This window comes from Callorhinus ursinus, unplaced genomic scaffold (assembly GCF_003265705.2).
Source record: "Callorhinus ursinus isolate GAN/ISIS: 27379988/994484 unplaced genomic scaffold, GSC_fseal_2.0 scaffold10, whole genome shotgun sequence".
Classification (NCBI taxonomy): Eukaryota; Metazoa; Chordata; class Mammalia; order Carnivora; family Otariidae; genus Callorhinus; species Callorhinus ursinus.
Genome location: NW_027397072.1, coordinates 10,724,198 through 10,749,182, shown reverse-complemented (window position 1 = coordinate 10,749,182; position 24,985 = coordinate 10,724,198). Strand labels below are relative to the sequence as shown.

The 24,985-nt window shown below is 37.1% G+C and overlaps 1 protein-coding gene and 1 pseudogene across 1 annotated transcript in view; one reads left to right on the top strand and one right to left on the bottom strand.

Moving 5' to 3' along the window:
- LOC112820581 (trafficking protein particle complex subunit 2-like) overlaps positions 1–24,985 on the top strand; it is a 95,951-nt gene that overhangs the window by 62,967 nt on the left and 7,999 nt on the right. The window lies entirely within an intron of this gene.
- On the bottom strand, positions 6,143–12,072 carry LOC112821240 (mortality factor 4-like protein 1 pseudogene; annotated as a pseudogene).

Here is a 24,985-nt window from a genome sequence, read left to right as displayed (position 1 = left end):
ATTTGATTCCTGGATTATAGCCAAATAGTCCTGTATTCTCCTTCATCTAGAAGGAGTAAAATTGCAGGATTAAGATTTGAGTAAAGTTTAATATTGGCAAACAAAGTAGACAATAAAAGGTTTTCATAAGCTTTCACATGATCATATAAGAATTAACCAGAGTTCTTGGCATTGGAGCCCATGGAGTTAGTGGAAAAAACAAGCATCATACCTGCAGAAGCTTCCAGCAGTTTGGCTGCTGCTGGTAACTTCACACAAGCAGGAAAGGCCTGCCTGTGCTCCTGAATGGAGGGTTATGCTAATGGCAGTGGACTCTTGTATGAACCATCTTACTGTGTCCTAACGCCGTCAGCCTTCTCTCTCATAAACAGGAAGATGGATGGTTTTTGTAGTTAGGGATACCCAAAGTTTCAGGTTGCTGCAGACAGGCCTTTAATGAGGAGGCTTGTCAGCGTTTGGATCCATGGGAGATGTAAGGGCTGAGCTATATTAGAACAAATAATAATTATTGTCTACAGGAAACAGTCAATCCTAAAAGCATGCAATCGAGCAAACAAACAAAAAGCCCCAAACCAACCGAACAAAAACCTTGAGTTGTCTTTTAGTTTGGAGACAGATATAATTGGAGAGCTTTTATTTTCACAGAGTACAGAAAACATCCATCTTCTGAGATTGTGACCCAAATATTGCATAGATTCTTTATAGATTTAAAAGTTTTCTCTTGATGCTCTGTGCAACTCTTCAGCTAATTTAAATTATATGGAGTCCTGTGGACTGTTTCAGGAGAGCACGGTGCTAAATATTCTCCATGCCATTTCAGAGTGAATACTCAAGCAAAAATCAAATCTTTAAGTTTATCATTTAGACATTGAGGGAAATATGAGAGAGTTCTTATCCATACCTGAGGCATAACTAACTAGGTATATTGCTGATAGTCCCACCAAAAGAACAAAGAAATACTAACTACCTTTACCTACTGGTATTGAAAGAAGATAGCAAATGAATCTGCCATTGTAAAGTGTTTGTTTAGCAGATAGAACCTCCCTGGAATCTGGGGAGCAGGGCTCTATTGATTGCCCTCAGGGCTTGTAGAGATAAGTAGCCTTTTCTGTTAAGCTCCTTAACTGGCCATGTGGAAGTACTGCAGGGACTGGTACATGGCACAGCGTGTCCCCACTCTAGTGGAAATTCAAAGAGGTATTCCTCCTGAGCTTGCTTTATGTGCCAGACAACGCTGCAGTATAATTCAGGCAGGGGTTTATATAGAATAATTTGAATTTTTATAAAGTCAACTCCGTATATTCTGTTCAGGTTAATTGAATCTTTGGCACAAAGAGTAGAGTGTAACTCATCTACTATTTGGTTTGTAGAGGCTAGTAGGTGCACAAAGTTGCACACTCATTTTTTATATCACACATGGAGAACTAACTGATCACTTACATGTTCTACATGAATAAATATGATTTCTGAAAAGTGGATCTCTAGCATGTTCAAGTTAGGTCAAGGGGAGAATTGTGGATTGGTGCTGTTGCCGTCTTTTTGGATCCACTATGCAGTTGTAAGATGACTAGGTAGAATTTAAGTAAACTCTATGCAAATTAAGTTATTGCAGAAGTCATTCTAGTTGTCATATATTTGCATATTGTGGGGTCAGCAAATTATAGCCCTTGAGCTAATCCAGCCTGCTACCCGTTTTCATACAGCCTATAGGCTAGGAATGATTTTTGTATTTTTAAATGGTTGGAAAAAATCAAAAGGAGAATAATATTTTATGACATGAAAATTCTATGACATTCAAATTTCAGTGTCCATAAAGTTTTACTGAAATACAGCTATGTTAATTTGTTTACATATTATCTATGGCTGCTTTCACACTATGACCACAGAGTTGAATAGTTGTAATAGAGATCATATGCACCATAAAGCCTGAAATATTTACACTCTGGCTCTTTAGAGAAAAGTTTGCTAAACCCTGTATTAAAGTGACCCAGGATGCTAATTTTTATATGTGATACTTTTTTCTTAGTTTGACATAACTGATATTTGGGATATAATCTGTATATTAGACAAAGAATAATAAGTATATTGCAACAGAAATGGAGACTAAGGTGTAGATTTTCCAGCAATTAGATGCATTGAATAGGGCATGTTATTTGGGATCAGGTTAGTGTCTGCCACCATCCAACTGCGTCTTTGTGCAAATACATTAATGATTTTACACTGCAGCAATCAGTAAATAAATGTTGGCTTGAACCAAATGAGCAGTTCTTAAAGAATTATATTCAGCCAAATTAGGAAAAAGTATAGATTATTATTTTAAAATACATTTTTGTTTGATTTGGCATAACCTTCCTTTTTTATCTGAGAATCTGTTATTCCTAACTGTGGAGATGAATATACTTTTTCTTTGTACGAAGGTACCGTAGTCGTAGGAGGTTTTTTTTATTAATTTTTAATTTTCCAAAAGGCAAATTAAAACCATGGCAACCCAATTACATACGTATACACACACATACACAGAAGTATATGCGTATGTAAATAAATATACATACAATACATGTATACATACATTTGTATTTAGGTGTCAAATGTTTGTATATTTATTTATCTATTTTTAAATGTTTAGGTGTCAAATAATTTTAAATTCTCTAAACCATTTGCCTCGATGAGTTTACTGCCACCTCCGTTCTGAAATACTTCTATATTTGATACATGAGTCTTTAAGTAAGGATTATAGTATATATAATTTTTGAGAAAATATTCTAATCCTGATAGAATATTAAGTAACATTTAAGTGACTAGTGCCATACTGGCTATTTATTGCTGTGATGATTACTTAAATGGCATGTCTTTTAAGATGTTGACTTATGTCCTATGAGTAGAATCATTTCTCCTATTTTTTTCCTAAGAAAAAAATTCTACCAAGATTTTAGAATTCATTGTGATTCATAGTTTCTGTGTCTACGGAAGTATTTTGAGCGCATTCTCTTCTCTAACACAAACACCTCATGAATTGATCTGCCATATTACGTGTCAGAGCAAATGGCCTGCTGCTCTCAGAAAATAGGGCAATTCCCATTACAGCCTCTACTCTAAACTTTTTTATCTTCATGGGCATTTGAAAGAATGTGACTTAGGAATTGCATCTATTCTTTTCTGACAGTATAACTCCAGTTACTTAAATATCTAACTTGTATCTATTGATCTCTATTGAAATCCTTTTGTCCTCAAAAACCTTTGAGGAATTCTCTAGAACTGTACAGGTGTTTGTTCTGCAAGTAAAAAAATGGAAACCCTGGGGAGCTTATGTGTACAAGGATGGTTCTGACACAGTCCATTTGCACCGATAAAATCCCATAAATTGGTTTATTTCATGTTCACGATTTTATGTCTTTTACAAGCCTTTTAGTGAAGTTGTTTTTATTTCTGGTGTTGACTGATATATAAAATGATGTATAAAATGAATTATGGACATCACAAAGAAAATTCATATCAGAATCAAGATTTATATATACCTATGGTATTGATATATATAGTGGAACTGCCTGAGATGTTATTGATAGAGACAGTTGCCAAATATTTTTATCAAAGCACTATTAAGGATCTTCAAAGAATAATGAATAATGGGTAAAGTACTAAGACAATGAAGAGAAGGAAATGCTTCTTATTTCTTAAAATATATGAGTAAATGAAATTTTATAAACCTCTAGACTTCGTAGCTTCAAATTGATGTAAGACAAATCTTAAATTATTGAAAGACAGTTTATTAAATTACTTAGGAAAAGAAGAGTGATTTCCAACTAGTAACAATATTTCAATAGTTTAAATTCCTATGAGACAATATTTTTTCTCTCCTTTGATGAGGTCACTGGCTTAGTAAAGCATGGCTGGAGGCAACTTGATTACAGATGATTCACATGGAGCAGACTTCAAATTGTGGGTTAATCAGTATGATTCACTGGTGTGATATGGCTGTCAACAAAAATTTAATGTTATCATAAGTTCATTACGAGAAATAAACTGTCTGGAACAAGTGCAATAATATTCTGCTCTATTCAGAACTGGCAAAGTCACAAGGGGTGTTGTATTCTCTTCTGACTTCCATGTGTTGCAAGTAAAATTAAGGGAAAAGAATGTGTTATTAGCTGAGTGACCAAAGGGGTGAGAGGAACTGAAATTATATCAAACAAAGGGGACAAGGGGTTTTGTAGCTTTCAAGAATGCCCAGTACATCTGTTTGGATGAGGGATGATTGCACTTGAGATTTAGTTTTAACTACACAGAATTAAGTTTATTTTTGCTATCTGCTTAATTTTTTGGATTTTTTTTTCTATAGACATAGGAGTTTCCCTACAGTTGTTTGACTGCCTAATCTTTCCCTGTGTGTTTTAAATGCATTTTAGATTTTAAATTTCTGTATGTGGAGACACTTCCAACTAGATCATAGCCTATTTCATTCAGTTATTTGTCCACTTCTAAAACATTTTACTAAACTATTTTATTTAATGTGGCCTGATAGTATTTATTGATCTGAAAGGTTGTGCTCATCCTCAGTAATCTTGTTTAAAAAACAAATTTGACTGTTAACATCGGTCAGCATTATCAATTTCCTACACTTCCCCAGAAATTAAAGAAGTAGACAGTTCTGGTATACAGTGTGGTTAATTGAAGCACAGGCTTGATGGCATTTTATTCTGTTAATTTTACTTTGTGATCTTTGACTATTCCCTAACCTACCTGAAACTTTTAAAAATGTGAAGAATCATAATAATACCTATTCCATACAGTTACCTGGAGAATTTTAGGATATGCTATATGTAAGGCAGTTTGTATAGTGCATTACACCAGGAATACACTAAACAGATTATTACTATATTATTTTTCCTGGTAAATATTAGAAATAAGCCTTAGAATTTTGGACTTTTGAAAGCAGTCCTATTAGTTTTCTAGGCTTGCCTTTACAAAAGACCATAGACTGGGTGGCTTAACTGACAGAAATTTATTTTCTCACAGCCCTGGAAGCTGGAAGTCCAAGATAAACGGTGTTGTCAGGGTTGGTTTCTTCTGAGGCCTTTTTACTTGGCTTACAGATGGCCACGTTCTCCCTGTGTCTTCATACGGTCTTCTCACTCTATCTGTGTCCTCATTTCCTCAGGAAACCAGTCATATTGGATTAGAGCCAGCCCCTATGACCTCATGTTACCTTAATTACCTCTTTAAGGACCGTACCTCCAAATGAAGTCACATTCTGAGGTACGGTGAGGGGGAGGTTAGAACTTCACCATAAATTTTGGAGGGAAACAGTTGAGCTGCTAAGAGTAATTGTGTCAAATTCACTTTAGAAAACTCTGCAATAGTGAATTTTTCCATCAGGAAATATGTACTATCATGTTGATTGCTGTGGTATCCACAGCATCCTACACATGGAAGGGACCTAAATATCCATCGGTGGTTAGGTGGACAAAGAAAATCTGGTATATGCATACAATGGAAAAGCTTAAGCTAAGATTTCAAGAAATTAACAAAACCCTGTCACAGGAAGTGGCTGCTATAAGACTTCAGGTCAAAACAGAAACAGATGCTTTTGAGACTCCATGAAGGTCTATTAAGTCCTTGACTGGTCCCTCAAAGACAGCTTAAACTTAGGGCTGTGAAGGCAGAGAGTGGTGGCCTGGGGAATGATATCACCTATATTCTTGCTTAACTGTGAAATGGGAGAGTGACAGATTTATAATTCCCACAAGAAGGAAGTCAGAAACAATGGTCTAAAGATTTGACTGGGAAGACACTTTTGACGACAGAGATCACTGTCCTTAAATTTTTAATGAAGTAAATATTTTTCTACTTTTTCCCTCAGGAGGTTTTGAAAACTCTTTTATAGATAATCTTCCCAAGATTATTTAAGTGTCGATACATCATAAATGACACAAGTGCTTTCAATTCTTCTGGAGTCAGGGAATCATGTATAGTTTGTTTTGTTTTGTTTTTGGAGCTGTAATCCTTTTTATTTTCTCTGTTTAAAATCAAGCATAAAACAAATATCAGTCGTTATACACTAACATGTTCAAAGTACATCATTTGTGCAAGAGAAGGACTAAAAACAAAAATGTGTTTCCAGAGATCCGAACAAAGTGTCAGGGCCTCACTTTGCACAGCCTTCCAATGGTGCCACTTCGTAATCGCTGGCTCTAAACAAGGTCGCAGAATTCTTTGCCAGGTATTTTAGAAAATCATGAAGATAATTCAGTAATAACATGAGGTTCTTCTCATCCAGAGTTGTGTAGGCCAACATCGCTCCAGTTCGTAAAAATAATCTCAGTAGATGTGGTGCCCAATACAACTGGTCATGGGTGCATCCAGATGATCTCCGAGGATCTCCGTGTCCTGGGGTCTCTCAAATTTGTAGAGTAGCTGAGTGCCCAAAAGTACTTTGAAGTATTCCTTTATCCCTGCCACAGCCTCATTAACTGCATACTCCTTATTATCTGTGTTTTCCTGAGATTTCTTGTATTGTGCATATAATGGAGTCCACATTCTTCTTGGCAGGAAGACAAAAGACCTGCTGCTGCTGCCTGGTACTTAAGTTCTAATCCTCAACAAACCACGGTTTTAGTTCTTTAAGAATCTTTACTTTAATTCTCTTCATGAATAACTTCTTCAGTGTCAACAGTAGGATCCACTGGGGCCCTTTACTTGTAAGGAGGCTGAGGTGTCTCCCTGGTCTTCCACCATCTGCATTTCCAGGTGTTTTCTGTTTGTGCTTTTTGGCTTTCACTTCAACATTTTTCTATTGGCAGGACAGACATCTTCTTTCCTGGGGCAGCCCCCTCATCTTCCTTTCTGCATATTGCTCCTGACTGGCTCTCTGAAGTTCACACTGTTTCTGCAGATTAGTACCCACATATTTGAGTATTCTGCTTTCTAGAACCCATTCAATCCCAATTTTTATTCCAACCACTGTAATGTAAAAAGTATTTCACTTGTTTGTCCTTTATGGCAACCTTTACATAAACGTTGTATAGTTTAGTTTGTAAACTGTTTTGCTTGTAACTCTATCATCTGTATTCTTTGCCAGCCACAGTTCTTACTACATTTCCCTTATACCATATACATCAGCCTTACAGAAATGCACTAAAAATCTGAATGGACTCTGCTTTCTCCCAATTGTTTCCATATGCATGTGCTCTTCACTGTAGGAATGCCCTTTACCCATGCACTGTCTGGCTAATTTCTCATCCTGCAAGGTTTGATTCAGTCACAGCGTTCACAAGGGTGCTTCCCCTCATCGTGCACTAATCAGAGTTTGGTTCTTTCCCCATGCAACCATTTCCCATGTTTCCTGCTTTCATAGTGCTTATCCATAATGCTTACCCAATGCTCAAATTCTGGTTTATTTGTCTATTAGTATAATAGACTATGAGCTGTTTCAGAATAAGAACCATGGTTTCTAAATGTTTCCATCTTTTGCAATAATGTAACACCTGGAAGATTATAGCTAATTAATGAAAGCTTGTTAAAAGAATAAAAGAATGAGTAAACATAACATGAACATAACATACACTAATACCCAACTATATACATCAACAGGAAATTGTCCAAAGCCAAGTTCAGAGGAGTATGATCCTAAAACTGCATTGCCTTACTACCCTTCCTTTACTGTCAATGTCATTGGAAATAAATCTGATTCTCAGTGTTGAGTATGAAATGATAAATGATAAAGCAAATCCCTGAACTCTTGCAGTCAGAGGAGATGCTCAATGATACCATACATGAAGGAAAAAACATTTCTATTTGGGCATAGCAAAGGAAACCATTTTCAGCTCAAACATCATCAACAAGAAAGTTAGTTTCATCCAAAGGAGCAAATTATAGTAACATTTTCGCAACAAAAGCATATGGCAGACTGCAAAACACAGAGGCTGACCACAGAATTATGGAGTCAGAGAGCAAAGAGTACTTCAATTGGAAAGAAGCAAGACGGAAAGCTACAGGGCACCCTAGAGGCCAAACACGTGACACTTATTAACACATGAATTAATGGGTGGCCTTTTAAAAAAAAAACACATTTAAAGGACAAAGGCCGATTACTTCAAGTGAACCTGAAAAGTATAATAAAAAATTCAGAATTACCTTCATTGAAGTTGAGCCAGCGATGGAAATTACTAGGCATACCCAAAAGAGAAAGAGATATGCCCAACAATTCAGTCACTATGAACCAATGTCCCAGCAGGCGGGGCTGTTTGGTGGAGTAGTGAAAAGAATTCTAAAATTCATCTTTGGGGGAAAGTATGAGAATAATCAGAGAATTTTTGCAAAAAAATAAGAATAAGATAAACTGCAAAAGTGAAACAATGCATCATATATTTTAAAATGATAATATTGATACACAAAGAAAGATTGATGGAATAGAGTAAGATCAATATTTATATAATGTTAATATATTAAAGGAGTGGAATCTTACTTAAGTCAGTAATTACTAATCAAGTGATGGCAGAGTAAAGGCATTCAATTCTGTTCTATTCCCTGAAACTCACTGAAATCAGGGCAGCAATAACACCAACAAAAAAAGTGCATTTCAAATTCAGTAAGAATTTTAGCTATGAAGTAATTGCAACATCAGATCTCTAGTTAAGCCTTCTCAAAGTATTATTATTTTACTAAAATTCTTATCTCATCTTTTTGCTTTGGTTTGGGCATAATAGTTAATACAGTTGATGCTCCAGAGTATCTGCTTTCAGCGGCTTTCCCTTGATTTGTCATATCTCTCTGTCTCTTGTTCACTGTCTCTTTCTTTCTTTATCTCTGTCTTTCACACCCACACACACCCACACCCACGCATACCCATACCTCCACCTGCCCCACGCACATTCCCCACCCCCCACCCACGCACCCACACCCACGGAGCCATCCCTTCATTCAGCTAATACTCCCTAAGCCATTTGCAGGGCAGCACTCCTCTTTAGGAACCATCATGTCTCTTTACAACATCATCTCGGTTCTAAGTGTACGTTTATATCAGACAGTTGTGTTGTTGTCATTATTGTTTGAGCTGTTGTATGGTTATTCTTTGTTTTGTGATCTTACCTGCTCTCCTGTTTACTTCAGGTTAAGTTCAGGGAGTCAATTTTTGTTTCGTCCTTTCTGCCTTTAAGATGCTGATTTTTTGATATTTTCTAGATGAGTAGAAAATAGGCTTATAAGCTGAACTTCTCTGGATTTTTAGTTTTTCAAGGTAATGTGACTAGGAGGAGGGTCTTCTCTACTAGTCGTATTAGAGGTAGCATTTGAGCTTTCAGGGTGGTCCCTCTGTTGGCATGGAGGGAGGGGGAGGCGGTGAGGGAGAGGCAGGGGAGGTGGAGAGGGAGAAGCCAGGGAGTGGGGGAGGGAGAGATTTATTTTAAGGAATTAGTTTATATGATTTTGGGGAAATGATAGATCCAGAATTTACAGGTCAGACAGGCCAGAAACTCAGGGAAGGGTTGATGCCACTGCTGGAATTTGGAAGCATGGTGGAGACAGAACGCTCTCTTGCTTGGGGTCCTTCAGTCTTTTTCTCTATGGCCTTTAAATGGTTGGATGAGGCCCAGGTACATATGGAGGATAATCAGACTACGTGTTAAGCTCATGTAAAAAATACCTTCACAGCAGCCTCTAGACTGGTATTTGACCAAACGTGTGGGTACCATGGGCTAGGACTAGCCAAGCTGACCCATAAAATTTACCGTTGCAGTGATTCGTCGGTCCCCATTTTTCTGTCCCTTTTCTTTCCCCAAACAATGAGCAAATAGTGGCATACAGAAGCACACTCATCCCCAGCCATTATTTATTTGAAAGAATTTGAAATCTTCCTTGTTCAAATTTGTATGCCGTTGCTTTATTTCTAAGAACCTATTAAAATATCTGAAATTCTATTTTTCTCATACCATTATTTAATGATTTTGAGGCTTATTCTTGTATTAACTTTTAAAAAATGTATTTATTTGAGAGAGAGAGAGAGAGAGAGAGAGAGAGAGAGAGTGCGAGCATGCCCCCGTGAGCTAGGGGGAGGGACAGAGAGAGAGGGAAAAGCAGACTTCCCACTGAGCTTGGGGTGCTATGTAGGGCTCCATCTCAGGAGTCTGAGATCATGACCTGAGCCGAAATCAAGAGTTGGGCCCGATTGAGCCACCCAGGCCCCCCTTGTATTAACTTTTGTATCTACTAATGATAATATTACTTTGTATATTTTCTATTTTAATGTGAAATGTGCATTTTTGTGGATATTTATATATGGAAATTACTTGAATTATTTGACCTCAGATGAAAATTCCTCCTGAAAAATATTTCTCTTTGCTTCTACAGGTTTCCACAATCACTATAGATCCATGAGTTAGAATTTTCAAGTAAATTAGCATCTTGCAGCTCTTTGGGTTACCCAAGTAGTGTTGGGCGATAAACCTATCTCAGGACTGGGGTGTGTTTGCAAAAATCTCAGGAAAAAAAATCAATTTTTGTTTTTCCGCTCTGCTCAGGGCCTAAGTATCCAAAAGGATTTCTCGCATCAAGGCAATGATATAGTTATTGCTAATTTTCTCTCCAGAGTAATTGCCTTTTTCCCTACTATGTCATGCATGGATGAAAGAAATGTGCTTATTTGTTGATTTTATTTTTTGGTTATTATCAGGGAAGGTGTCAGTGTGGTCAACTGGGTATATTAAGCATATAAGTTATTTGAGTATGATTTTCAATTTATCACATTTTTCCTTATTTTTTAAAAATCACTACTCTATTGGAAATGTCTTGTTTCTATTGAAGTATTGTTAAGTTATGAATTCTCTAGTTTTAAATTCGTACTGTCAGGGGATTTTTCTATTTGATTAAGCATTTCAAAAAAACAGATCTTGGGGCACCTGGGTGGCTCAGTCGTTAAGCGTCTGCCTTCGGCTCAGGTCATGGCCCCAGGGTCCTGGGATCGAGCCCCACATCGGGCTCCCTGCTCGGCGGGAAGCCTGCTTCTCCCTCTCCCACTCCCCCTGCTTGTGTTCCTTCTCTCGCTATCTCTCTCTCTGTCAAATAAATAAATCTTTAAAACAAAAACAAAAACATCTTTTGGGTATTTTGAGTACAGTTGACCTTCAAACAATGCAAGGGTTAGGGTTAACCGGAACCCTGCAGAGTTGAAAGTCCACATACAATTTTTGATTTCCCCAAAACTTAACCACTAGTAGCATATTGTTGGAAGCCTTACCAAGAATTTGAAATGAGCTCTTCATAAATAAGCATTGAATGTAATTAAATTAATTTGGGATTGGCACTAAAAAATATTAAAATACATATGCGCCTCATTTTATTCTGAGAACTTTGATATCTCCTATCAAGTGATTCCAGTATCATGACTCCTTATTGGGATTTCTGACTCCATGAAGTTGCAGTTTAGGGAATTGTTTGGAAACATAGAAAATTATGGCCTCTAGGCTTGACCTTATTCATAAACCCTCTCCTCTTGGAATCTAGGACACAGAGCTCACAACTTGGAAGTCACTTGAAAAGAAATCTGTAGTTTTGGGTGGAGCTCACAAGTGCACAGATTTCAGACTAATAATTATCTTGACAAGGAAGATTTGAAGTTTTCCTTGATAACATGGATTCCCACTGGGCAGCACAAGTTGCTTTTCAAGGCTTAACCTGAATCCTTCTTGCTAAAATGCTAACTCACTTCCTCAGTTAACAGAAAAGGCCACTGCCCATTTTGCATAGGCCATATTTCCTCTCCTTGAAGATTAGGTGTCCATTCAACCTTTCTTTCGAGCTATGATGAACCTTGTTTTTCTCTCTTTCTCTCCTGGGACAGTTCCCTGACTTTTCATCTCTTGGTTCGTCCCTGTGTGACCTCTTGCTCGTACCCTTGTATCCCTCTGCTTGCCAGGGTGTCTTGAGTATCCAGAAGCTACCCACGGTTTGCCCTATTCTTTTTATCGCGACGTGGCACTGATAGCCATCACCTCTGCAAGAATCTGTATTCTCCCGCAGGTTTCTACGAGGAAGCAAAAGGCCTTTTTCCTCTGACAAGTGAACAGTATAGATTTTATACATTTTATCAAATCCACAACATGTCTGCAGAAGGTCCCTTAGATAAGCAGTGTATCACCTCAGCTGGGCACCTCACGCTGCGGAAAGCACAGTGGCCTCCGGTGACAGTTCTTTTCTGCTTCCTAAAACTGTCGACCTTCTCCAAATATTTCATTTCTTTTTAGGAAAAATGCAGGGATGTTGTTAAACGTAACTCAATTCTTTTAAAAGCTTAGACTCTGTGGCTTGTCAGCAGAACAAATAGACACAGCTCCGGTGGGCCCTGCATACGAAATCACTAGTAGGGTAATCCTACAGGATGCCAACTTCTGTGCTTCAGTGACAAAGCACTTCAGTAATAGTTTGCTACAGAGGTATATTTTACAATCCAATGAGCTAACAAATTCTAACCCACCGAGCTTAAAACAAGGTGAAATAAAATAAAGCATAAAATGTTCTTGTTCTGCAGAACTGGGCATGGCAATTTCTTGTGGCTTTTTTGGAAAAGTACTACATTTCAGATGGCTCTTCTCAGGGAGTTCGGTAAAGATAATTCGTAAGAAAATATTCATTAATAGCTGTGTGTTATTAAAAAGCTGTCCAGGTTCTTTTTTTTCCCCTCATGGTCTGAGAAGATTTTATTTAAAGCCTTAAGCAGGATAAATTAATGTTCTGTTCATCCCTTCTGCTGTCTTCACTTGTTTATTAATTAGCATAATCTTCTGACATTTAGCAAGATAAAGCCTGCTGAACACTGGGGAGATACATTTAGAAAAGAAATACAAAAGCTGGGGAGAATCCTACTTCATAGCCAGGCTTCTCTTTTTATTAATTTTAATCAAAGGAGGTTTGACCATAAACACATCGTCACTTTATATTTGCATGGAATGCTTCCTCATTAGCCGCCAGAGAGAGACTGAGGATATGGGTGATAAATATGCCTGTCCTAAATTTATTGTGGTATCTTCCAGTAAAAGAGAAAGTGGGAACTTTGAAGATGTTTCAGGACAAAATGTAATTCATGGGTCACCACGGCCAGGGGATAGCAGGCTGTGTGACACAGCCCAGGCTCTCCATCTTCTCAGAGTTCCTGCTAAACCTGCCTATTCCATTCACAAATACGTCAGCCGTTATGATATGTCAGTCACTGGACATAAAAGTGACACACACTTTGCCCTCTGGAAGCATTGTGTGGTAAGGGCATACAGACATTAGGTAAATAAACATGCAGTAAATATTTAACTAAACCTATGAGAATCACTTAAAACAATAAAAGCAAGAGCAACACCAAATTTAATCTGGGAAGGTTTTCCTGAGATAACACTTACTTTGAAAGCCTAACAAGGTGAAAACTGGAGAGAATATTTTTGGTTTTGTTTGTTAGTTTGTCTTTTGGTTGAATATTTGGTGATTATATGATAAACAGTTATTTTCAAATAGTGTTCTATATTAAAAAAGAAATTGAGTTTTTAAATCTTTTTCCATAGAAAGCACTTACTGTGGAAGATAACTTTTAAGGGCAATCATTTCTATGAATTGCATCAAGTGTATTAGTAACTTCAAAGTAATGTTTTGATGGTATAGGTTTATAGATTTCAAAACGCTTCCTTTGACAATATAAAGGTTTCCAATAAGAATGTACGTACAGGGGCGCCCTGGTGGCTCAGTCGGTTGAACATCCGACTCTTGATTTTGGCTCAGCTCATGATCTCAGGGTCCTGGGATTGAGCGCTCAGTGGGGAGTCTACTTGAGATTCTCCCCTCTCCCTTTCCCTCTGCCCCTCCCCACCGCTCATACATTCTCTCTCTAAAATAAATAAATAAATAAATAAATAAATAAATAAATAAATAAATCTTTAAAAAAGAAGAGTGTAAGTACAGACAACACTCACTTGTCAATGGGAAAATTTCTCTTTAAATGTACATATTGAGGAAAAACACAGGATGAGGCCCAAATGATAATATAGAGTCATGGGTACTTAATCTGAAATAGATTTAGATGTAAAAACATAACTGTTATTCCAATCTGTACTCAAATGACCCAATGCTGTCTTCTTAATGAGAGATATTAAGTATAATGTTCCTAGACAACAAAATATGTAACATTAATTCTTAATCTGTATTATATTATAGGTTCAAATGCCTTTTCAATTCTTTAGGAAAAGACAAAACTTATTCTCAACAGATTTAATAAATCTCAGATAGTACACTAAGCCTACTTTTGTTAATTTTGAAAATAGCAGGCCAGTTGGGTTTCCGGGGGTCCCTCTGCTGCCCCTGCACCTCCCTCACCTTCTTAGCCCTCTTAATTTGTTCCATTTCTCATTTTCATCACTACTTATTTTCCCTTCTTCCTTCTTTTTCAATTTTGTTCGTATTATATGTCTTTCTCCTTATTAGAAGTGATGTGATTTATCTCCTAAAGATAAATTTCCGAAGGAATTGAGACTAACAAACACAATAATTCCTTGGTGCTAAAGAAATCTATTTCTATTGTTTTGTGTTTTCAAATGCATTTTTGATATGTTATAGAATTTCCATTCATCTTTCTTTCCTACTTTATTTTGGCCATCAAATGTATTACTACATTTCAGAATTCTAAAGCCCATTTTTTTCCTATTAAAGCACTAGTTCCAGACGTATATTTAATGAAATACAGAGTTATAAATCCTTGTAAAATCTTGGATTATAGGCCTGCTCAATTCTTTAAAAATCCAAACGCCTAATAAATTTTGAAAATGAACATAGAAATAAAAAGAAAGGTTTGCTAATACAGCTCAAGGAGTAGTAATTACTCAACAACAGATAACTTTCAACTGTTTTGGAGGTTCAAATGTTGGTTGATACTTTGGCATTAACCCAAAGTAAAAGAGGAATTTCTGGTTCAACAAAATTATATATTCAATGAAATGGATTATTAAATCGAATAAATATGTAAGAGTGACTAATGTTTCAAATGAGAGTTAGGAGAACTTATCTAGAAATCAATTACCTTCTCTAAAATAATTACCCTTTCTAAATGTAAATTTTTGGAATATGTTTTACTGGGTTTGGGGCATCAGAGTCAGTACAAGGAATGAAGGAAGCGTGTAGAGTAGTGGAGTTGCATGGAATATGTTTTATTGGGTTTGGGGCATCAGAGTCAGTACAAGGAATGAAGGAAGTGTGTTAGAGTAGTGGAGTTATGGAAGATCAAGTCAACAGGGGCAGGTGCGATCAGAGAGATCGATTTAAATAAATATAAGTTGGGTAGAAAATACATTTAGAGTCACATTTTTGGGGGGTAGGGTAGGACAGCTGCATCAAGGAGCTTGATGCTCCTTGTTTGGCTGGGTCCTCTCCATTGATGGTTGTTAACTTACCCTACCTTCCTCTCCTTCTCTGAGGAGCTGAGCGGAATTTGTTCCCATTCTTATTATCAGGATCAAAGATCGATTCTGGGTGATGAGGATACGCTGACAGCCCGCTGACAGCCCACCCACGGTTCCTGTACCGGAGCACTACTGATATTGGGAATCCAATAATTCTTTGTTGCAGGAGGCCGTCCTTTGTATTGTGGAATGTATGGCAGATCACTGGCCTGTGCCTCCAGATGCCAATTCCATCCACTGCCCCCAGTCACTATATTAAAAACTGTCTCCAGACTGCTTAGTTGTGAACCACCAGCTTAGCATGTGATCACTGGGCTAGAGCAGCCCCAAAAATGTCGGTGAGTGGATCATGCAGTGCTTTATCCCATGTTCCTGGAGGAGAATGTGCTGAACTTTAGAAGAGGCATTTTCAAATGAGAGACTCTCATTTAACCTTCAAGGCAAATCTGCTTTTCAATCCATACCTCCTATCTGTCTCTAATATGATATGTTTAATAATTTCAGCACTCTGTTTTACTTATTTGGTTCTATATTCATTGGCGGACCATCAGCATTCTGAATTTAAGGAATACCCCTTTGCGCCTCTCTGTTTTTCCATCACCTCCCAGATCCCTGGCCAGTAGAAGGCCCTTCATTACCATTCGCTGAAATGTTTTTCAGACTGAAGTACTAAATCACAAAACAACTCCACTCATTTATGAGATTGATTAGCAATGACATAGGTGTTCTCCTAGAAAGGATAGGCTATTGCATGAATTCTATCATAGGTGAAAGTCTGTCCCTCAAAGAATACTGTGAGAGAATGTTTCCCGGGGACAAACTCATCATGTGTAAATGTACTGTTTCTCTGCCTTTTCCTGTACTTATAGTCAGTGACATACAACTTAGAGCAAATTTTAGTGGAGTTTATTTCTATAACTTAGTGATTGGACCACAATGGAGTCATCACCAAATGTGTCCCTCTGTGCCTGGTGCAATGTTAGCTACATAACAAATGCTCAGCAAAACCTTGATTTGATTGAAAAATCCTTTAGTATACCATTAAAGTAACTGCAGGCTACATTACACAAAATCATCCTATCATATTTTAGGCAGATTTGAATTAGTCTCTAATAGCTCATGTAGTAATTCAAACTCCCAAGAAACCAAGGACAGATATCGTTATGCCAAAGTTTTACCTGTATTCATTCATCTTTCATTAATTAACAAAGATTATCTTTTACTCAACTCATAGTCTAGTCATTAAGACAGCCATGGGAAAAAAACAGATGCCATAAAGCTATATAGATGCTATGATAAAAATAAATGGAGAGAGAGCTAGGATAGTATAATGAATAAGAACATACTCCAGATATATTGGGTAGCTCTATTTTTAACTTTTTGAGGGACCGCCATACTGTTTTCCACAATGGCTGTATCAGTTTGCATTCCCATGAACCGTGCAAGAGGGTTCCCCTTTCTGCGCATCCTCACCTACACCTGTTGTTTCTTGTGTTGTTGATTTTAGCCGTTCTGAGTTCTTTATATATTTTGTAAGTTCTTTATATATATATATATATATCTAAAATATATATATATTTTGGGTTTTAGTTGAAAACATTTTAACTTTTTAAAAAACTTCATTAGATTATGTATCATTTAGGTATGTGATCTTTAATTTACAATATTTAGGGATTTTTCTGCTGTTTTTCTTTTATTGAGTTCTGCTTTAATTTCATTTGATCTGAAGTCACACTTTGTATAATTTCTGTTATTCAGGTTTTTAAAGCTGTGTTTTATGGCCCAGAATAGGGTCTCTCTCGAATGTCCATGTGAGCTTGAAATGGATGTGTATTCTGCCATTGTTCGGTGGTGTATTCCACAAATGTCAGTTCAGTGAAGTTGATTGATAGTGCTAGTCAATTCAGCTATGTCTTTACTGATTTTCTGCCTGCTGGATTACTAAGAGAGGGTCGTTAAAGTCTCTGACAATAATAGTGGAGTTATCTATTTATCTTTGATGTTCTCTTAGTTTTTGCCTGATATATGTTGACCTTCTGGTTGTTATCTACATCCGTGTATAAGAATGTTGTATTTTCAGTGGTGCCTGGGTGGCTCAGTCGTTAAGCGTCTGCCTTCGGCTCAGGTCATGGTCCCGGGGTCCTGGGATCGAGCCCCACATCGGGCTCTGTGCTCAGCAGGGAGCCTGCTTCTCCCTCTGCCACTCCCCCAGCTTGTGTTCCCTCTCTCACTATGTCTCTCTCTGTCAAATAAATAAACAATCTTAAAAAAAAAAAAAAAGAATGTATTTTCTTTGAGAATTGATGTCTTTTATCATTCTGTAATGCCCGTCTTTATCCCTGACCATTATCATTTTTTTTGAAAAATGCTTTGTGTGAAGATAATATAGTTACTCCAGCTTTCTTCTGTTAAGTGTTAGCATGGTATATCTTTATTTATTCTTTACTCTTTTTGTTTTTGAAGGTCTAGTGAAAACATTTAGAAAGTCAACCAGAGGGATTTTTATTTTAATGAAAAATAATAAAAAGCCCTCTGTAAGGAGAGCAAATTTGACAGTTATTTAAACGTATGTGTGGGCTTTAATGTTTCAAAAGAGGTTTTAGAAAAGTGTGGGGGGGGGCACCTGGGTGACTCAGTCAGTTTAGTGGCTGACTCTTGATTTTGGTTCAGGTCATGGTCTCAGGGTCCTGGGATCAAGCCCTGCATTGGGCTCTGCCCTTAGCAGGGAGTCTGCTTGAGATTCCCTCTCCCTTTACCTCTACCCCCACTCATGCCCTGTCTTTCTCTCTCCCTCTTTCTCTCTAAAATAAATAAATAAATCTTTTTAAAAAATGGGATTTAAGCTAATCAGCGAGTTTGGGCCTGGGTCTCAGGATCACTACCAGATAGTCTTAGAAAGCAAGACTCCTTTGCCACGTAAGAGTTTGGAATAGATTCTATGATGTTTGAGTTGAAAGGGGACTTAGAGATGATGCGATTTTTTTCCCCAGAGATACTTATTTTATTGAAGTATAATTAACATACAATGTTATCTTAGTTTCAGTTATATGACATGTTGATTCAACAATTCCATACTTTACTCAGTGCTCACCACAGTAAGTATAGTCACCATACAACATTATAATAATATTATTGACTATATTCCCTATGCTGTGCTTTTCATCTTTGTGACTTATTTATTTTAGACCTGGAAATTTGTACCTCTTAATGCCTTCTATCTACTTCACTTCTACCCCCACCCACCTCCCCTCTGACAACCACCAGTTTGTTCTCTGTATTTAAGAGTCTGTTTTTCTTGTTTTTTTGGGGGGGGGGGTGGGTTGGTTCTTTACTTTTAACCTAAATGTGTCTTTATATGTAAAGTGGGCTTTGTTTAGACAACATATAGTTTATTCTTGATTTTTCATACTTTCTGACAGTCTCCCTTTTATTTGGGGTATTCAGGACATTCACACTTAAAATGATTATTGCTATAGTTGGATTGGTATTAAGTTACTAATTTTAGTTAGTATTTAATATTTATTGATTTTCTTTTTTCTTTTTTTTTTTTAGTTTCTTCCCCCCACTTTATTTTTTGCCTTGTCTGGTTTTAGTTAAGCATTTTATATAATTTGATTTTATCTCCTGTATTAGAATATTCATTGTAGTAAGAAAAAAGTGCTTGCCCTAGAATTTGTAATATACATTGTTATCTTATGTAAGTTTACTTTCAAATACCACACCATTTCATATATAGTATAGGGAATTATAACTATTTCCAATTTCTACCTACAACCCCTTGTGATATTGCTCTCATTAATTTCATTTATCTGAATGCTATAAATGCCTAATATATTTTTAATGTAACCACTTAAAATAATCATTTTTTTAATTAAGGATTTAATGTTTCATTTATTCTTAGATACTCTTCTGTTCTTTATGTAGATCTAAATGTATGACCTATATATTTTTTTTCATCTGTCTGAAAAACTTCTTTCAGCATTTCCTGCAGGTTAGATTTAGTGGCAGTGAATTACCACAGTTTTTGATAATTGAGAAAATATTTACTTTTCCTAGATTTTTTTTTCTTTCAACATTTTAAGTATTTACCTACACTCCCTTATTGTTTGCATGGTTTTTAGGAACTTTTCTGTAATTGCTTCTTGTTCCCCTATCGGTAAGGTGTTCCCCACCCCTAATCCCCTGGATTTCAAGACTTTCCCTTTGGTATTCTGCAATTTGAATGTACTATGCTCAGGATTGTTTATTTGTTTTGGTAATCATTCTGTCTGATGTTTCCTGGACATCCTAGAACTGTGGCTTATTGTATATCATCCATTTTGGAAAATTCACCTTTTATTACCTGAAATATTTCTTCTGCTTAATTCTCTTTTTTTTCCTTCTGACATTCCAATTATACCTATGTTGCGTCTATGGAAATTGCCCCACAGTTCTTAGATGTTATTTTTTGTCTTGTTTGTTTAGTTTATCTCTTTTCATTTTATTTTGTGACGTTTATATTGCTTCATTATCAAGCCCATGGATTCTTTTTTTAGCTACGTTGTATGAGCCCATCAAAGGCATTACTCATTTCTGTTGCAATGTTGATTTCTCACATTTCCTTTTGACTCTTGTAGAACTTCCGTCTTTCTGCTTATATTGCCCATTGATTCTTGCATGCTGTCTGCTCTTTTGATTAGAACCCTTAATGTATTAATCATAGTTATTTTAAATTCCCTCTCAGATAATTCCTACACACCCGAGTCCAATTCTGATTATTGCCTTTTCTTTTCATAATCCATATCCTTTCAACTTTTGACATGACTTCTAATTCCCCCTTTTACCCACTAAAAATCAGATATTTTATACTAAGTGATAAGAACTGAATTAAGTAGGACTTCAGTGTGGGGATTTATGTTAATTTGGCTATGAATTAGCCTCTCTTTAATGTTTGTCACAGCTATAGGTTGTCATAGCTCATGGTGGTTGTAGCCAGAGGCCTCAGATCCCTCTGTGGTCTGTTTTTATCTCCTCTCTTGATTCCGGGCTTCCCTAAGTACTCCTCCTTGGAAAGAATCAGTATCTTGCACATCCTTCAGATGCAGTCCACTGTTATATTGGGTCCCTGTTGGTGTGTTGGTAAGGAGTGAGGAATTGAGGTGTTTTATAATCATTTGATTAAATCTTAGTGTTTTAGTGGGGCTGTATTTCAGGGCTGTGACCTCCACAGTGTTTCTCTGTTGGTATTGTTTCTTTCCGCCCTGTATCTCTATTCCCTCCTCCCACCCCTGTTGATTCCACCTGGGATGAGACAGTAATACCAGAGCAGGCTGGAGTGAGAGAAAAATCTCTTCCCCGAAACTGGGATAAGAAGGCTCTGGGGAAGCCTGGTCTCCTGGAGAGAAGGCATTTGTTGGGGAGAAGGCTGCTGGTGTATTGCACAGTAATTATGCTGTCTCCTCCTGCCAGACCCACAGGTGAATCTTCCTCACATCTTCACAGTGAGAATCTGGTGGGTTTCCTGGCATTATAACCTTCAAAAGTCTGAGGACCTGTCTAAGGCTGCTGGTCCCAGGAATTTCTTCCCCCCCCCTTTTTTTTTTAAGATTTTATTTATTTGAGAGGGAGAGAGGTAGAGAACTCGGCAGAGAGAGCATGAGTAGGGGTGGGCAGAGAGGGAGAAGCAGACTCCCTGCTGAACGGGGAGCCTGATGCTGGGATTATGACCTGAGCCTAAGGCAGACACTTAATTGACTAAGCCACCTAGGCATTCCAGGAATTTCTTACTTTTAAGGTAGTCCACAACCTCCACCAATTCATCAAAATTAGCATTTAAGTGTTCCTACCAGACTCTTGATCGAGTGGATTCTCCTTTAAGTATGCAGAGCGAGGCTGTGACTTTTGGGATATGCTTGTCTCTCCAGATTTTGGTTGTGATTTAATCTGTTTCTTCAGTTTAATGACTTCGAAAAGTTGTGGATTTTCTGTTTGTCTAGCTTTTTCTTGTTGTAGGTATGGGAATGCTGACTTCCAAACTCTTTACACTTCAGGGCTGAAACTGGAAGTTAGGGACAATTTTGAAAGCCAATTTTCTAAGTTTCCTTAAAAAAAAAAATTATTTGAGAGAGAGAGAGCACTTAAAAAAAAAGATTTATTTGAGAGAGCGAGCACAGGTGCACACATGAGCAAGTGCATGAGCAGGGGAGGGGCAGAGGGAGACAAATCTCAAGAAGACTCCCTGCTGAATTTGAAATCTGACTTGGGGCTCTATGTGGGGCCCACTCATGACCCATGAGATCATGACCAGAGCCAAAACCAAGAGTCAGATGCTTAATTGACTGAGCCATCCAGGCACCCATTTCCTTCTTAATTCGTTTCCTATAGTAAAGGGAAAAAAATAATCATTTTACTTACTTCTGTCGTATTTCAAGAAATGATACAAAAGCATGTCATAAAAGCAATGAAAAATTTACATCTGTCTGGAATTAAACATAAATCACTGCTACCTGCACTATAGCTTTTACACATATTATTTGAAGAACAGGTTACTTTTCTCCTCACTCAAAATGTGGTAAGTACAATATCTTGTTTTTGTTGATTCGGTGTTGAATAGTACTTTTTTGTTTGTTTGTTTCACCTTTAATAAGAATATATACGTGTGTGTCTTCACTAGGGAGCCCTTTGGAAGCAAATATATTATTTCTTTCAATTTTTGATCTATGTGTCCACAGTGAGTTGGACACCTAATAGAGATTACCAAAATATGTAGAATAAATGAATAATGATTTAGCTTAAAGGACTAAAGATTTGGTTCCTTTCAGTATCCATGTGTACAAGGTCAGTCTTGTGAAAATGTGCATGAGTGTATTAAAACCCCATCTAAACTGATTTATCTGTTCACACATAAATACTCTCTTCTGGCTTTTTTTTTTTTTAAGATTTATTTGACAGAGAGAGCGAGAGAGGGAACACAAGCGGGGGGAGTGGAGGAGGGAGAGGCCGGCTTCCCGCGGAGCAGGGAGCCCGACGCGGGCACAGTCCCCGGACTCCAAGATCATGACCTGAGCCGAAAGCAAAAGCTTAAGGACTGAGCCGCCCAGGCGCCCCATTTTGTCTGTTTGTTTTTGTTTTGTTTTGGGGTCATTTTCTTACCTTTATATCCTAGTTAACTGTATGTAAGTTAGATTCTCATTCTTATGTTCTAATAAGTGAGTAAGATATTCTATCTGGATATAGCCCTTTACTTTGTCTCAGTCATAGAATGTCTTTGAAACTAACTTCTATGCCCAGCCCTTAAGAAAATATTTCTTAAATGTGCCTCTTTGCAGGTAGACTACTCACCTTGCCCGAAAAGACATCTTCTTTTGTCAAGTTCCAACACCCCCATGGTACATTTGAAAAAGGAAAAAAGAAAATAAACTCATTAAAAAGTACTTGTGAGAGTGGTAGTAAAATTTTAGAAATCTGAAAGCCTGAAGAGAGTAGATAGACCAGTTATCTGCCTATGCAATGTGGAGACTGTTGTCTCATAGAGTGTATATATTTGTCTATGACCATTCAGACACATTTTGGAGAAAAGCTTATAAACGTAATTGTCAATATTAGCCAAAAGAATGATTGCATAGTAGAGAGTACCCATGAGACAGATATTCACATTTCTAAACTTTGTAATACCAAGAAATATTCTGGATTAATTCACATTATGTGTAATTTAAGTCTTAGTTTGAGCTAATTACTTTTTAATATGCATAATTGATCTTTGTATATGGACAGGGTGTAAGTTACTATTTAAAAATAATCATAAATATCTCCCGATGATGTTCCTATGCATTTGAGCTTAGTTTGTAATGTGCAGAAATCATGAGCTACTGCTTTAAGGGTACAGTTCCCTTTATTCATGTAAAATGGAGTGAAAAAAATCAGTAAGAACCAGAAATCTTTCTTGTTCTTAATGAATAATAATCACAAATTAAAATCACCATGGTAGAGTGCCATGAACAGCAATGAACAATAAAATTATTTTTCCACTTTCATTGTTTTGTTTGTATTGTATTGAAGCAGTCTTCAGTATATTTGTATATATTTGAATAAACAGTCATACAATTTTAAAAGTATAAAATGTAAAAGTCATGAATATTTCCAGAAGTAAAGTGAGACATTTATCTCTACCGTATGCATTCCAGTTTCATTTTAATTAGCTTAAAAGGTTGCAATTAAGACCATTCATCTTATTAATTCTGTAAAGAATGTGTGCTGCTTTTTGATATCTCTCGCAAGGAAGATTTGGAAATGTCAGAGACTGAGTTATAGGAAAAAGAACATTTCATGGCCTAGTAATTCAGACAATGCATGCCAAGCAATAAGAAGGAGAGAAAGATAATTGAACTAGGTAGGACAGAAGAAAGATTGTGGGATAAACATTATGTATGGAGGCATACTCCCCAGGTAATGAGGTGATAGATCTAATCTTTTGTAAAATGTAAGATACAAACAGCCCTGTTTTCTAGAAACAGACAATACATGCAGCTATAAAAGAACAAGTAATCAAGCATTTATTATTCCCTAGCTCAAACAATAAGCAGAAAATTATAATAGTGAAAGAAACTCTCTTAGATTGAGGAAATTGCTCAGTATAAGCTTTCTCCAACTCCGAGCCCGCTCTCAATTACATGCACTGATGGAAGAGGAGGCATGATGCAGGCTATTTGAAATGACATCCATAAAAAAATTACATATGATTTAGCAATGGACAAGGCATATTCTGATGTGAGCCCTCTAAACAATGAAGAGCCAACGTTTGCTGACAGTTTTGTTGTGGGGACCCACAAATTAGGTGCACTGTGCAGTGATAGTTAAAAATCTTCTCTTAAGAGGTGTATTGTCTTGGTACCGGATTTGGGATTAGCTAGGCAAGAGACTCCTTTTGTACCTTCAGTCATTAGTGCTCCAGTCAGGGAAGTTGTCTCAGTATGCACAATACCTACCTTCCATGGTCATCATCAGGATTCAGTAAAATAGGGTATGTGAAAACATTTGGGACCTGTTTAAATTATTTTATTAACATTATCCCATGAGGGCAGAGAATTTGTCTTTTTTAACATTCTCTTTTCTGTATGTGGCCCAGTAATTGGCAGACAGTAAGCACTACAGCAGTATCTCTTAAACAAATAAATAAATGAATGAATGAATTCTCATTAGTATTGTTATAAACTATAGAATAAAAACATTTCTTATAACTCCTCAAATAAGGGATATTTTTTGCTGTGATAAAAGTAGACGTAATAATTTTTGAGGAACCATGTAGAAGTATAATTGGCAAAATCTAAAGTAAACCCTTCAGAGAATTGCCATTATTCCACTTGGCTTGAGCAGCAATGTCTTAACATTAAGTAATGAATAATGTAGGGGCGCCTGGGTGGCTCAGTCGTTAGGCGTCTGCCTTCGGCTCAGGTCATGGTCCCAGGGTCCTGGGATCAAGCCCCGCATCGGGCTCCCTGCTCCACAGGAAGCATGCTTCTCCCTCTCCCACTCGCCCTGCTTGTGTCCCCTCTTTGGCTGTGTCTCTCTGTCAAATAAAATCTTCAAAA